Source organism: Boleophthalmus pectinirostris, unplaced genomic scaffold, assembly GCF_026225935.1.
Source record: "Boleophthalmus pectinirostris isolate CB_2022bp ecotype Guang Dong unplaced genomic scaffold, ASM2622593v1 HiC_scaffold_14, whole genome shotgun sequence".
Taxonomy (NCBI): domain Eukaryota; kingdom Metazoa; phylum Chordata; class Actinopteri; order Gobiiformes; family Gobiidae; genus Boleophthalmus; species Boleophthalmus pectinirostris.
In genome coordinates, this window is record NW_026571047.1 from 26,233,267 (window position 1) to 26,250,713 (window position 17,447).

Consider the following 17,447-nt stretch of genomic DNA (forward strand, 5'->3'; position numbering starts at 1 on the left):
GTTTTCAAGTTAACAGCTCCTTTTACCTTCAGTTTCAGTAAAGCTTGGCAATTCCAGGGCTGAAATTATCCAAACGATTCTAGTGAAGGTGTGTAGAGTTTAAAAACACTTCCTGTATTACCACATGACGTCACAAGGTGGAAGGTGGAGTGTGTTTTGTTTGAGCTCAGCCTTAATATAGCTAGACTGGCGCTACCTAGTGCCTCTGCTCAATTTCATTTCTCTGCAGCGACTAGGTCAGGAATCTGAATACACCAGACCACAGGTGTCAAACATACGGCCCGGGGGCCAGATCCGGCCCTCCAAGACCTTTAATCTGGCCCTCGGCTGATTTTCTACTAAAATATTTTAATTATATTTTCTATTAAAATCTTGTTAATTTTCTGTGGTGTTTATCACAGCAGCGTCTCCAGCGTCTCTGTACGTGGCCCCTCCCACCAGAGCAGCACAAATGAAGACTTGTCTCTTTCCAAACGCTCTTAAAGGATGATCGTTTTGACTGTTGACCGTGACACCCTCATCAGAAAAATGTCAAAAATTAGAAAAGTGGAGCTGAGTGCAGGATTTTACAACAAAAATTGACTTATTCCTGTTTACATACAAGTTCATGTTAAAACTTTGTGCTGAAATTGTATTTTTCTTAAAGCTTCAAGTTGTTCATAATATTATAATATTTTGTAAAAGAAAGAGTTCATCAATTAAAAAAGATTTCTGTAATAGATTTGTGTTTTTCTGCACAAATATTTGAACTTATTGTTATTTTTGGGGTTTATATGACATGAGTTTTCTGATCCGGTCCCTTTGGGATCAAAGTAGGTTGGATACGGCCCCCGGACCAAAATGAGTTTGACACCCCTGCACTAGACGGTTCGCAAAAACCCCAGAAGTGCGAGTTTGGGCACCAGTCAATCAGCGAAGAGCCATACATTCTGTGATGTCAACAATTCCCGAGATTTTAAGCCGGAACAAAAATAATGTTTGGTGAATTTTATCAAGGGGAAAGACGTTATTGCCCTTCTTGCTACGGGATTTGGCGCATTACATACATCACGACCAAATAGCAACGATTGGTTAAATTTAAAAAGTACCCCGTCTACTATCGAGCTAACGAAACCTAACGCGACGAGGTCAGACGGTTTCTACAAAGTGAAACCGGCCGATGAATCAGGCTAGCCTTAAAATGCAGAGTTTTTTGTGTGTGAATGAACCAAAACACAACTCCAGGTATGTTCGTGATGAGTAAACAACATTATAACAGATCAGAAAATAGCATAATTTAATCCCACACATTCAAAAACCATACGATGCTGGTTCAGAGTCCAATACTTCTCCATGTATCTGTGTCCCAGCTGTGTCTCTCTCTCCCTCTGTGTTGACAACAGCACAACCGAGAGGGGTGTCCCGTTACCTTTTCTCGTGTCTCCCCCCCCTTTCCCTCCTCCTCGTATCTCTGTCTGGACACGTCTCGGAGCGCCGTCCCTCTCTCTTCCCCTCTCCACGCATGGTACCTGCCTTCAAAGCCTTCACTCCGGCCTCACTTCAGACACTTGTAGAAGGATGCAGCAGTCTCCTGTGCGGAGCTGGATTGGGTTTCTGGAGAAAAAGGAGACGCTAAAAAGATTCAGCGGGATCAAAAGGGAGAAGTGTCAAGACGATGGCGAAGCAACGCACCGTTTAACAGTTAAAAAGGAGCCGAGAGGGGGACTGAGTCGACGCGAAATGCAGCGATACGAGCTGTGAAGCAATGTGACAAAAGCGAAATGCCACTCTGTATTCAGGCCTATATCTATATCAGATTTTTTTTTCATTTTTAACGGTTTGCAGCAGTCCAAAGTTATTCCTCACTAACACACTAACACAGTTCTACCATCATAATTATTAAATACATACAATTTTGCACATTGGTTATATTTAACTCCTAAAAAACTGTGTGTTATGAAGTGGATTACGGATCCAGTTATGTAAATTATGCTCTTTAAATCACACTTAAATATATGTTTTGGGAATGTCGGCCAGTGCAGGATTTCTGGAGACAGGTTTCAGGTAAGCTTTCTATGTTATTTGGTGTAGTAGTAGTTCCCTGTTCACCGCATGCGTTTATCTATCAAGCTTAAAGTGACCAAGCGAAGGATTTTGTTATCAGGCTTCACAGCAGCAAAGAAAATGGCGGCCACATGCTGGAAGCCGCTACACTGTTTATCTCTTCATGCTTGGACATGAATGTTTTTAGATATATACCAACTAGAATTTTCTATAGCCAGAGTGCAGAGGGCGAGAGTGACACAATTCCCCTATGGCATGTTTTCATTGAACGTCTCCAATAACTTTCCTGCAGACCTTTGCTTGGGTGAGGCTTTGGACCAGGGTGGGAGGATGTTTTTCTTTTTGTCTTTCTTTTTGTATATAAAACAAATGAATGAGTGCAGTTATTGTGAATACGTATGCCTGTACGTGTAAACTGTACACATGTGATTATATCAAGCATTCCAAAATTCAGGAATGTACAGACACTGTGATTATTGCTGTAAAAAATTACTATTAAATACTAAAGGTGTAACAGTACATGTATTTGTGCTGAACCATTTCGATATGGGACGTTCGGTTCGGTGCAGGACTGTGCGAGGACGAGTGAGTTTGCGCAATTAGTGTGTGTTTACATTCTGACACTACATGTGCAGCTACAGGGAAGACTAGGCTCTTTAATATTCTCAAGGGAACTCGTCCGTGATTGGGGTGGCAGTGTTTCCTGCAGTGCTTTATGTTTAGGGCGGCCGCCTTGACTACGTCCCTCTGAACCACATGAATTCTCGCAAAGCTACGGTTGTCACGCCCTGGTCCTCACTTTTGCCAAAAATGAACCAAACTGTGACCTCAAAACCGAGGTCCATACCAAACTATGATTTCTGTGTACTGTTACACACCATTAACACGATGGTAAATGGTAACTCACCCGTTCAAACATTCATACAACACTATACGCACTGCCATCTGACCACTCGCTGTCACAATAACACTCTAAACTACTAACATACTAACTGTGCATGTCTTGGTATGTAAATAATGAAAAGCTTTTACTCAAAACTGGGGCAAAACAAAAAAAATAATATCTAGCTAAATTAAAATGACTTAAATTAAGAACATTTGACTCTATTTGAGTCGATTCAACTTGACAAATAAAATGATCTGCCAATGGATTAAGTGTGTTTTTCTTAATTCCAGGAACATTGGATTTTGTTTCTTATTTTAAGTGCAAAAATGTGTTTGTTTTTTTCTTATTTTAAGTGTAGCAAGATGCATTTTCATATTTTAAGTACAAAAAGTCTTGTTCCACTGGCAGATCATTTTACTTGAGAAGTGAAATTTAATTCAAGTCATCTTAACTTGACTAGATTTTGTTTTTTGCAATGTATTTATTTAATTATAGACGTCTTTATTTTGAAAATGGATGTTTTTTTATTTATTTTTTTTAATGTTTATTAAGGACATCACAATCGCATTAAACAAGCCAGATGCATTGCTTTGAGTGTTTTAACACCTGTCCATATAAAAATATAAACTACATGCATAAAAACAAAAAGTACAAGACACATAAATTACATACAGATAAAATATATACAGTAGATTTTCAGTGGATGCAGTTTTGACTGGAAACATACAATAACTTTAATTTCCTTTTAAATTTGTTGTAGTTGGTTTCCAATTTTAAATGAGCTGTTAAACCGTTCCACAGACGAGCCCCTTTAAAAGAGAACGAGGACTGAACAAGAGTCGTCCTGTACAGAGGAACAACACAATTACCACTAGTAGCGCCTCTTGTGTTCGCTCTGTGTGAACATTTTATGGTCCTGGCAAATTCTGAGTGTAATGGTGTATTGCGGTTAAGACACTTAAAAAATAATTTAAGATTGTTAAAATTGATAAAATTTTCAAAGTTAAAAAGTTGATGTTTCTTTGTAATTTCACAGTGGTGCCAGCTTTTTGTCAAAGATCTTAAGGGTCAGTTTGTATAATGAACAAAGCGGTTTTAATGTAGTTGAGGAGGCCTGCAGTGTTTTGCCTTAAAATGTGAGACAAACACAATCAAAGAATGAATTAAATAACAACAGTAAACAGTGGACTTCATGGAGGACAGGACTCGTCTTGTGTTATAGATCAGATCACACACATACTCACAGGAGCAGCGGGGGGCCGTGTTTTAGAGCCCAGTGATTCGTCGTCACCGGAGGAGCCCTCGTCCTCTCAGCTCCAGTCCAGACTCCAGCTGAGAATCTGAATCCACACAAAGACAAACACAGGCCGGTCTGAAAAGAAGGACCACAAACCAAGTATTATGTAGAGCACAGTATATATACTATTACTTTGAGTTCTACCATTACATCTACTGCTTACACTACCATTGCTACTAATAATAACTACTATTACAACTTCCACTACTACTCCTATAGCTACTACTGCTACTACTAACACTACTACAACTACTACTTCTACGTACAGTGATTACTGCTACTTCTGCCACTTTACAACATTTTATAACATAAAATAAATCACCTATCGCTTCTCCTTTTCTTCTTTATCCTGTCAAAGAGCTGCTACAGGTGAGAATAAAGACTGATAAAGATTGTGAGCTTTGAAACTGATGAAAAGGAATTAAATTAAAGATAAACGTTCTTAAGAAGAGGAGGAGGAGGAGGAGCCAGAGGAGTTTAGTTCTATCTCCTCTGCGATCCTCGTGTTCTCAAAGAGTCAAAGTCCGTCTGCTGTCGAGCCGCCCTCACCGCGTTTACAATCCAAACACTCATCCAATTGAAAGTGAGATAGTGACTAAGCTCTTCCTATCTCTCCCTCTTCCTCCTCTTCTCTTTTTCTCATCCCTTTCTGTTTTTCTCTGTCGCTGCTTCTCCCTGTCTTCGTCCTCTTTGTTTCTCTCCAAGCTTCTCTCTTATCTTATACACCCTGTTTTTCGCTTTCTCTTTATTTTCATTTTCTGCTTTGCCTCTTTTTTATTCTCTTTCTCTCACCCGCCCCTTCGTTTTCTCTCACTATCTCCTCTCTCTCCCTCTTTCTGTCCTCTCTCAACTCAACTCTCACTTTCTCTCTCATCCTCTCTCTTCTGTCCTTCTCTACTTTCCTTTCCCTCTTTCTTTCTCTCTCCTCTCTCTTCTATCACTCACAGATTGCCTTTTCTCCCTTTCTCCCACTCTGTCCCTCTCTCTCTCATTATTATTTATTGCGATTTCTTTCCTCTCTCTATCCCTCTCTGTCATTTTCTGTATTTTCCAACTCTCCTCTCTTTTCCTCCATCCCTCTCTTATTTTCTGTCTCTAGTTTCTCTCCTCTCTTTCGTCTCTTGCCCCATATCTTTGCCTGTTCGTCTTCCCCACTCTGTCTTTCTCACCCGATCCTCTCTTCTCTCCTCTCCCTCTCTCGCTTCCTCTCTCTCTCTCACCATCTCCCTGTCTCTTCTCCCTCTTTTTCGCTTCCTCCTCTCCTTACCTTCACTTTCCTCTTCTCTCTTCCTCCATCTCTGTCTCCTCCAGTTTTTTCTTACGGTCTTCTCTCACCTCTCTTCCTCTCTCACCTCATATCTTTCTCTCTCTCTCTCCACATCCTCTCTTCTCTCTCTCCCTCTCTCATCTCTTTTCTTCTCTCCTGCTCTTCTTTTTCTTACCTTTTCTCTCTGTCTTTCTCATTGTTTATTGCAGTGTCTTTGCCCTCTCTGTCATTTTGTCTCTTCCAACTCTCTCCTCTCACACCTCCCATACCCCAAATCTTCCTCTCTTTCTTTCTCTCTCTCCCCATCCTATCTTCTCTTTCCCCTCCGTCCTCCCTCTCTCTCCCTCTCTTGCTTCCTCTCTCTCTCTCGCCATCTCTGTGTCCATTCCCCGTTTCGCTTCCTCTTCTTTCCTTCACTTTCCTCCTCTCTCTTCCTCTGTCCCTCTCCCTGGCTCCTCCAACCTTTTCTTTCTCTCCTCTCTCACCCCATATCTTTATCTCTCTGTCTTCCCCGCTCACTCTTTCTCACCCATCTTCTCTTCTCTCTCTGTAACGTAGGTTGACCGTGAGCGGCTTGGGGTTCAGTGAGCAAGGTAAAAAAACAAATCCAGACACAGACCGGTACTTGTGGTCCACAGTTTACTTTTGTTTTTTCAATGATTACAAAAGTGCAAGTGCAAAAAGTGCAGGGTGCAAAACGGAGGCAGGCAGCAGTTTCCTCTCCAGCAGCAGAACACAGACTGATCTTGAAGGCGCCTTTTATGCCGGTCCTACTGATTGGATAAAACCACTATGCTAAAACAGGGATGGTTAAAATTATCATTAGGTAAAACTAAAACCTAAACCTCCATAAAACAACCCAAAACCCAGATAACTATTAAAACCACCAACTATATACATAAAACCCTAAAACCATTACACCAATTAAATGTTAAAACCCATAAACCAATAAAACACCTAACCTAAAACCCCTGTACAAAATGTTACACGTGGTCCAGCCCGGAACCATAAAAGAGGGAGCTCGTTTCCGGGGGACTCTTTTCCCACCTGGACAGAAGATAAAAAGGGGAGGTAAGTAAAAGCAGATTCACACCATTCATTAAAACACAATAAAATACACTAAACACATCAACACTTAAAACATTCTAAAACAGATATTGCACCATATTTATTGCACAAAGTCAATTTAAAATGTAATTTGTTATTGTCTCCCTTTTCCTCCAGGGACAAGCAACTTCCAATTAAAGTGCTGTGCCTCAGGAATAAAAAATGGTTAAAGGAAAGCCAATAAATATTTTTTAAAACCAATTGTGTGCAGTTTATTTTGTGATGTGCAAATATGTTAAAAGTGCTGTGTGCAAGGAAAGTGCAGTGTTTTAAAAGTGCTCTAGTGAAGGGTGAAGGTGCTAAGTGTGGTTCTGGGGTAACAAACCAGCCTGTTTGTTACACTCTCCCCTCCCTCCTTTCTCTCTCACCATCTCCCTCTTTCTCTCCCTCTCTTTTCCTTCACTTTCCTCCACTCTCTTCCTCCATCCCTCTCTCTCATTCTCTGTCTCCTCCAACTTTTTCTGTCTCTTCCCCTCCGCTCCTACCCCATACCTTCGTCTCTCCATCTTCCTCCCGCTCTCTGTTTCTCACCCCGTCCTCTCTCCTCTCTCGCTTCCTCTCTCTCTCTCACTTCTCCCTGTCTCTCCCCCTCTCTTTTCTTCTTCTTTCTCTCCTCTCCTTTCCTTCACTTTCTTTCTCTCCTCTCTCTCCTCTCTTCCTCTCTTCCACCATATCTTCATCTGTAAGGGAGGAGGATGGGGTGAGAAAGAGAGAGGATTTCCCCCTCTCCTCCTCCCTCCTTCTTTCTTTCTTTCTTTCTTTCTTTCCCTCTTTCTTCTGACTCTCTTTCCTGCGTGTGACAGGATTAAGGAGGTAAACTTTTGTACCTGTGAAACTTGATCTTTTCTCGCTTCTTTTTCTTATTCTCTTTATTTCTCACTCTCTCCTCTCTCTCCCTCTGTTTCTGTTCGCTCTCAACTCTTTCTCACTTTCTCTCTGCTTCTTTCATCCTCTTTCTAGCTCCTCTCTTCTTCTGTCTCTCTCTGCCTCCTCTCCTTTCCCTCTCGCTTTCTCCCTCTTCTCTCTTTTATCACTCTCTCACCCCCTCAATCTGCCTTTTCTCCCTTTCTCATCTCTCTTCTTAGTTTCTTCCTCTTTCCCTGTCTCTCTCTTTCTCATTAAGTATTGCAATTTCCTTCCTCTCTCTCTCTCTCTCTCTATCCCTCTATCATTCTCTGTCTTTTTCAACTCTCTCCTCTCTCACCTCTCTTCTCGCTCCCCTCCCTCTCTCCCTTTCTCGCTTCATCTCTCTCTCTCACCATCTCCCCGTCTCTTCCCCCTCTTTTCTCTTCCCCTCCGTTCCTTCACTTTCGTCCTCTCTCTTCCTCCATCCCTCTCTCATTCTCTTTCTTTCGCTCTTCCTCTCTTCCCCCATATCTTCGTCTCTCCAGGAAGGGAGGAGGAGACGAGAGGATGGAGTGAGAAAGAGAAAGGACTCCCCCCTCTCCTCCTCCCTCCTTCTTTCTTTCTTTCTTTCTTTCTCTCTTTCTTCCGACCCTCTTTCCTGCGTGTGACAGGATTAAGGAGGTAAACTTTTGTACCTGTGAAACTTTATCTGGGCCCGGTCCTGCGTTACAGAGCGACTCGTAACGGACACCTCCAGCTGCGGGGCGCCGGGGAGAGGACAGGTGAGGGCAGGTGAGGAGGAGGGGGGGGGGGCGACAGGTGAGGGCAGGTGAGGGGGGGGGGGGGGGGGGGGGGGGGGGGGGTCACCTGGTCCAGTTTCCGGGCAGAGCTGGGGTCTTTCTCATCACCTGCACAGAGAAGTTCTGAATCACCACACAAAGGTTAGTCAAAAACAAAATACTGGAATTTGCTTTTGACCGTTCACCAGAAAATCACCTGCTTCCTTTTCACAAATGTGTAAACCAGATGCCCTTCCACGGATTTGCAACGAAACAGACTGACTCCTACTTCTACTACAATTATTACTACTACAATTACTACTACTACTGCTATTACAACTACTACTTCTATTCCTACTCCTATGACTTCTACTACTACTATTACTACTCCTCCTACTACTACTACAAATACTTCTACTGCTGCTATTACTATCCGACTACTACACTACTACAAATACTAAAACTACTACACATACTACTACTACTACTACTACTACTACTACTCTACTTACTACTACTACAACTACTACTACTACTTACTAAACTACTAAAACTACTACTAATACTACTAACTACTACTACCTACTACTTACTACTACTACTATACTACTACTACTACTACTATTACTATACTACTACCTACTATACTAACTACTACTACTACTACTACTAATTACTACAATTACTACTACTACTACTACTACTACTACTTACTACACTACTACTACTACTACTACTACTACTACTACTACTATTACACACTACTATTACTACTACATTACTACTACTACTACTACTACTACTACTTACACTACTATTACTACTACTTACTACTATACTCTACTACTACTACTACTTACTCTACTACTCTACTACTACTACTAACTACTACTACTACTACTACTACTACTACTACTACTACTACAATTACTATGACTCCTATTACTGCTATTACTTATGATACTATTACTATTACTTTACTACTACTACTACTACTACTACTACTATACTAGACATTATTTGACAGTGAAGTACAGACTGTTTTTAAAAAGCAAAATGTTTTGATAAAATTACAAAATATTCAGATAAAAAAAAATTGAAATTACGCTTAATTTTTTTTGCTTTAGTTTAGTACAGCGAAATAAATTTTAATTCAAAATTCAAAGAAACATTTGTCCAATTAACAGAATAGAATTTTTGCTATAATAAACAAATAAAACAATGAAAACAATACAATTTTTTTATACCTATACACTGCAAAAAACAAAATCTTCTCAAGTTAAGATGACTTTAATTAAGAAAGAAAAAATAAAATGATCTGACAGTGAAATAAGACTTAAAATAAGAAAAACAACTTTTTGCACTTAAAATAAAAAAACTAAATCAAATGTTTCTTGAAATAAGAAAAACACACTTATTCCATTGGTAGATAATTTTACTTGTCAAGTTGAATGGACTCAAAGTTAAATGTTCTTAATTTAAGCCATTTTAACTTAAATTTTTTTCCAGTGTATATATTGCAATTTTATCAAAACATTTAGCATTATAAATACAGTTTAAACAAGTTTGTTTTATCATTTAAAGTTCTCACTCAGTATGAGAATCTTTGAATGTTTTAAATAATATTTTGTACTAATGTGTCACAACTCATATTTTAAATTTCAAATTTGAATAAAAAAAAACAAAAAACTTTTGTCCAGTTAACAGAATTAAATTTTTCTTTTGCCTGGGTGACTACACAGACTCTAGTTTAGTACCAAAGCACATTTTTGCACATTGGCACAATTATTTACTCATTTCTTATCAACTGCCATTTAATTTGTTTATATATTTCACGTAGTTCAAAAATTTCCTTGAATTTTTGTACTAAATTTATAATATATTTTGAACCAGCTTGTCACATTTCACACTTTCATTGCTGTTTTGTTTGTTGCTAAATACTGACTAATTGAGAAAAACAACATTATATTTCCTTCAACTCATATATCAGTAACTGAAAACCAAGTACATGACCAAATCCAACATAATTTGAACTTCATTTCTATCAAAAACCTCTGGTCTTGAGCATATCTTGTTTGTATTTGTGATTGACAGGTCACTCACTGACTTATCACTCTCATTCATCTCAATTTGCTGGTTTGTGTTGGAGAGGGGGCGGGCACTAGGAGCACGGGGAGGCGGGGCCGACAGGTAATGCCCCCCCTGCCGTCCCATTATGGTGTCATTCTTCTGTTAACATCAGATAACATCTCCTCAAAGCACCTCTGGCCAAATCTCCACTTTAGCTGAGAGGCCGGGTATCCTCCAGGTCTCCTCCGCCGAGTGAAAAACGCACTCACGGACAGACGAGGCAGAGAGCTAATTGATCTGAGCCAAACCGGAGCGCTCTGGGGCCCGGGGAGAACAGGAGTGTGTGGAAAATTTACTTTAACGTGTGTATTCAAGTTTTAGGAACAACTACAAATTTAAAGACTAAGAATGTTTTGTTTTTTTCAATTTAAGATTTTTTTTAATTTAAGAAACTAAATAACATTTAAAAAAACACTAATTTACTCACTCCATTTTTTGGACTTTTACCTATAACTCCAACTAACAAGTAAACATAAAATTAAAAACATGTATTTTACGACTACTTAATAATTACCACTATTTACTACTACTACTTACTTACTAACTTCTGAGAGCTAACTATTCTACCTTATTACTAGAGTACTACTATTTTCTACTAACTGAGTAATAAGAACTAAAATACTTAAGTAAACTACTTTTTACTACAAACTACTACTACTACTACTACTATCTCTACTACACTACGAACACTACTACACTATTTCTACTGCTTTACTATGTACAATACTACTACTCAAACAACTACGTACATACTAACTACTACTGTTACTACTACTATACTACTACTACTACTACTACTACTACTAACTACTACTACTACTACTACTATACTACTACTACTACTGACTACTACAACTACTATGACTAGCTACTACAACTACTACACTATACTACTACTACTACTACTATACTACTACTACTTACGACTATTACTCACTACTATGACTACGACTACTATGACTACGACTACTACTACATGACTACTTTACATATACTACTATGCCCTACTACTACTACTACTAACTACATTACTACTATGACTACTACTACTACTACTACTACTACTACTAACTACTACACTTACTACTATTACTTACTATAAAACTACTACTACTACTACTATTACACTACTAACTACTACTACTACTATTACTATTACTAACACTACTACTACTACTACTATTTACTGCTACATTTTCATTACTACTTGTACTACACTAATACTGACTACTACAAGTACTACATACTACTATACTATTACTACTACTACTACTACTATTCCGACTTCTACTACTTACTAACACTACTAATTCAATTACAGCTACTACTACTACTAAATAACAACAACATTTGCACAATAACTTACATTAGTTCTAATTTTAGTACAAATTTCCCAATAACTTGAGTAAAAGTATCACGTTACTCTGTGTTCTGATTGACAGTGACAGTGATGGATGTCGAGCACTTTCTCCGTCCGGGCGTCTGGCTCTGGGCTGAGAAATGGCGCTTTGATTGGCGGCCGAGGGAGATAAGCAGAGGCGTGAGGCGTGTACACACACACACACACACACACACACACACACACACTCCACTAACCTGCTACACACCAGAGCATTCAGACGCACCGAGGAGATTTAACCTGCGGACAGAAGAGCAGCCGGTGACGAATGAGCACCTAAGGACGGGAGGACAGGAAATCAACTACTTCCTGTTCAAAAGTGTCACCTTAAACTCAGATAGTGGATTATGTGGAGGTGATGACAGGACCGTTTTGTGTACTAATGTAGAATGAACGCAGTATTGACAATGAACAAAAATTTTTTATTGTGGACTCTGTGAAAGAAAACAGTGTCTTGCACAGTCCAGGCCTTAAAGGTTGTATAGAGGATTTTTTAAGGGAAGAGAAATACAGCGACAGTCCTTTTTCAAATGTTGTCCGTGTGTGACACCACCTTCCTCCTCCACAGCTCCTTCAGTAGAAACACCCCCTCCTCCCACCTCTTTACTCTAGAAATCACGCTTGTTTACAGCCGGTGCGCGTTCAGGAATTCCCGTCGAAGTGACCTGTGTAGAAATAAAATCCTTCGTCCGCTTCAGTCGCGCCGTCGCTGTAAGAAATCTCCAAGACTCACCTCAGTTTTGTTTTGCTCCTTTTTCCCTTCTCTTCACGACTTCAAAAACCGACTTTATTTTGCGGCGAACTGGTCGTGGATTCCCGTCCGCCGTCGCAACAAACTTTGTGCGAACTGCGAGGAAGCTACAGATTAAAAAAGCCTCGAAAAACCGCCGCATAAACCACGTAATCCCTGTGTGCCGGCGAGTTAGTTACACTAGAAATGTAGGGAGTTTGATTGACAACCTAACAGCCAATAGAAAATGAGGGAGCCTTGTTTTGTATTGGCTGATGTTTATCTGGCCTCATTATGTCCACGGTTGATAGATTTTCATTCTTTTTTTTTGCTCATCATAATTACAAAACTGCTGCATCTCTGTAATGGTATTTTAAACTTTCACTGACAATTTGAAACAAAAACAAAAAATCCTCCATACAACCTTTAAGGGCTCAACCATGAACTGTTCAGACTGCAGCCTGAAGTGACCCAAATCCATTTTTTTGCACCTGTATCTGATCTTTTAATGACAGGCTGAACAGCACGGATCAGATTTTTTTTCAAAGGTGACCCATGCCACTTGGATATGTGCTCCTAAAACTGATACATGTTCGATCTTTACCTCCGCCAAAGAGGTTATGTTATTGCCGGCGTTTGTCTGTTTGTTTGTTTGTTTGTTTGTCTGTTAGCAACATAACTCAAAAAGTTATGGACCGATTTTGATGAAATTTTCAGGATTTGTTGGATATGTGAAAAGGAAGAACTGATTTCATTTTGGGGGTGATCCGGAAGAAATCCTGGATTCTGGATCACTTTGAAATTTTAGTTAACATTGTGGTAAATGGGGCCAAAAATTTTGTTTCTCAATATCTCGGTTAATTATTGACCAAACCCCATGAAATTTGACTCAGAGATGGACAATGGGATCCTCTTTCATATTCCAAAGGCTGATCTGGATCTGATCCAGAAGACTGATTTTATCGCAATTTATATAAAAAAAGGGGGTAGTCCTTGGCGGAGGTCTGCGCTCTCTGAGTGCTTTTCTAGTTTGACATGTGATTTCAGTCTGAACGGTCAGGTCACATTCATTCCACCTACACATCAGGCTCAGAGTCTAGTCAATGTTGCATCCATTGACTAAAGCGAGGTTAGTGAGTTCATTAATATTTGGGGGATCGGTGTATTCAGGCCAAACTGGAGGGGTCTTATCAGAACTAGACGGTTTCTGAAATGATTTGTTAAAGAAATGGTCAAGCGGCTACAGGCGGACCTGGCTCCAGTGTCAATGAAAAATAAAGAGCCTGCGAGACAAATACAAGGAGGCGAAAGACTCAAACAAATGAAGAGGCGGTGGATGTGTAACCTGTCCATTTTACAAAAAACTGGACCGTATTTTGGGAAACAAGCCCAGCGTTTAGGTGACTTCTGTAAACTTAGCCTCCAATGCACATACGGGACACTTTATGGGAGTTTAAAGTTCGCACTGGAGATCACATACAAGTCGCACTTAATTGGAAATGTGAACGACCTCTCAAAAAAAAAAAAAGATTTCATTAAAAAAATCCGAATTGGACATTAAGCCCTGCCGTCTGAACATAAGCTTAATATACTAAGGGAGTGTGACGTAACCCACAGCGTTTGGCTTCAGTCAAATGAAGCTGATTGAGGCTAGCAGTTATAGGGCTGAATTTAGAGCCACGTTCCATATTATAAATTTATTTATGGACAAAATAGCAAAATAAAAAAAAGATCACATAGAGCAGGTTTAAACGAACATTTTAAGACCTCAATGGGGAGTATCACAGCAGCAGTTTCAGAGAGAGGAGCGACAGAGACTCAATACAATGTGAACTGAAGCCAGAGTGAATGGAGCCAGAAACTTACATTATAAACATGTAAAAAACAAACCCGTCAGGTTTTTCAGCAAGTCTCAGACAAAAACAAAAACTACTATTACTTTGCAGTCCAGTGAAAAAATGTAGAGAAGTAGAAAGTACAGATACCTGTTAGTAAATACTTTAAAATGCACAAGTAAAGAACCTACTTTTTTTTTATTTTATTTTTTTAACTTAAGTCCAGTATTACTTTTAATTTGTTACGCTTCACCAGTGCCTTCAAGTACAGACTCTAATCATCAACACTGTCTTTTCTTTTGCCATTACACTGATACTACTACTACAACTACTACTACTACTACTTAAATGACGACTCCCACTGCAGGTACTTGTACTCGTCTAGTGCACTTGTAGCAGGCCTGGAGCTGCTGTCAGGAGCAGAGTGTTATGGGATCCAGATGGACAGGGGTGAGAGGGAGCAGAGAGCGCCCCCTGTGGAGAGGCTCTCATGGATTAAAGGATTTGTACGGCTCTGTCCATCACTCCTGCTCCGCATTGTACTGTCAGGGCTGATGTGACGGGCCTTTCGACGCTTCAACGCCGCATCAGCTCCCTGTAGGTCAGAGGAAGAGGAGGAGGAGGGGACTGTACGGACAAACGAGCTGGTTCACATGTAGAAAGGGAAGAGAGATGTGTGAAAATTGGGTTATTTAGAGGGAGACGTAGCAAAGAAAGTAATTATGGATTGGGAAAGACTTAGAGATTCTTTATTAATCCCGAGGGAAATTGAAGTTTTGCTGCAGCAACATTTCCACTGCGCTTCTCAGTCGTCTTTGTGTCTCAGTCAAAGGTTTCGGTGCAGTTTCACAGGAGGACTGGTCAGGGAGGGTCAGCAGATCCTGTGGAAGAGCCAAAAGTGTCCTTCCTCAGTGTCCTGCAGCATCACCATTCCCTCAAAGTTTTTCCTCTGAAGGTCTTCTGACACATTTACTGCCACAGGTGGTGAAAAAAAGCCTTTAGCTCCTCATCTAGCCTCTCGCACAGTCTTCATGGATACTAGAAAAACAAACAGTCCATTTCAAAAAATCCAACAATCTCGTGTGTTCATTCTCTCGAAGTATTTCTTCTGAAGGTCATATGGTGTAAAAATCCTGTAGTATCCCAAATGTTTTGGATTTATATGGCAAATAACCATAACCTCTGCAGTACTTGAGTTGATGAACAAAAGTATACAAAAAGCAAAGAAAGAAAGAAAGAAAAGTGGATGTTGAGATATGTATTTTTGTGTTAGTAAGATTGCCATATATTATGCAACAATATTATTACTACTACTAATGATCAAAAGAGGTTTTTTTTTTTTTTGTTTTTTTTTACATAGTGCCATTCTCCAGATATAGGCTACACAAAACAAAAACACTGCTGATATTATGATTTTTTTTTTTTAATACTCCAACAAAGCATTAAATTCATTTATGTAAAAGCTCATAACTGGTTTGTGGCCCATGTTTTCCTCTAAAATGAGATTTTTCTCTGGAGATTTCTTGGTAACATAAATAGAATAGAAAATAGAAAGAGAAGATTACATTATAACATAAGCATTTTCTACCTGTAGCATGTCGTACAGTAGCCTGATTCATCAGTTGGTTTTACTTCGTAGAAACCGTCTGACCTCGCAGCATTAGGATTCATTCACTCAACAGTAGGCGGGTACTTTTTTTATTTAACCAATCGCTGCTATTTGGTCATGACGTAATGCACCAAATCCCGTAGGAAGAAGGACAATAACGTCTTTCCCCTTGATAAAATTCACCAAACATTCTCTGTGTTCTATTTTTAAATCCTCGATCTCTGGAATCGTTGCCAACACAGAATGTCTGTCTTCGTCTACATCCATCTCGACCGCTTTGTTTACTGTTGTGCTGAACCATAAAAGGGACCCAGACAGACGCTTGAGTTTGACGTCATGGCTTCACAGCGCTTCTCTGATTGGGCGGTACAGCGATTCCTGACCTAGTCGCTGGAGAGAAATGAAATTGAGAGGAGGCACTAGGTGGCACCAGCCTGACTTGTCGTACAGTTTTCCAGCAGGAGGAATGCTTTAGCAGTAACTGAATCCTCACAACTCATTCATCACATTGAGGTTGGAGCTCGGTTTTAGGGTCGTGTGCAGTTTTAGGGCTGAGTGCAGATGGTAACCTGTCCATGAGACTGAGCCGCTCACGAACAACACAACCTGATCACTGCACACCTCTACATACACTCTTCTGTACAATGGGGTCTGCAGGAGACACTCAGTCTAACGCTGCAGGCACGGACCTGACCCCAGATACTACGAGTACTACTGATACTTCCAGTACTATTGATACTGTATTGACAACTGACACAATAGCTGCTAATTTCATAGTTGAGTTCCATCCAATGAAAGCAAGCTGAAGGTGAAAAGAGTTTAAAAACACAAAGGAGCACTTTACAATAGTCACTTCAGCATTTAACAACTTAGCAAAAGATACTAAAATTAAATAAAATAAATAAGAAGCAACTGCATAGGCTCCATTTGATGTACTATTGACCATTCAAAAGAGAATATTTTGAGAATAGATGCTTGGAAACTTTTCTTTTTTCATCAGACACATTAGATTAATTAGACAAATATAATAATTATTACATTCTATTTTTCATGCACAGATTTCCTTGGGTTGTTAATAGGTGTAAATGTCATTAGCTGCCACACACTACAGCTATAAAATACTGTATCTAAATGTAGGTTCCAGGTTGTGTTTTCTGAGCTGATGGTTTCCTGTTAAAGGGACTTGAATAAACAGAACAGAGTGATTTTGGGCTGAGACACTCGAGCAGAAAACACAGACTCCTGTCCTCACCTCCTCCTCCTCCTCCTCCTCCTCTCATCACCTCTGTGTGTCAGCGAGTGCAGGAAACACAGGAAACAGGAGGAAGAGAGAGAGAGAGAGACAGAGAGAGACAGAGAGAGACAGACAGAGAGAGAGAGTTGGAGGAGAGAGGGAGACAGACAGCGACAGAGGGAGAGGTGGAGAGAGAGAGGAGAGAGAAGGAGACAGACAGAGAAAAAAGAGAGAGGGAGACAGAAAGGGGGGGACAGACAGAGAGAGAGGGAGACAAAGAGAGAG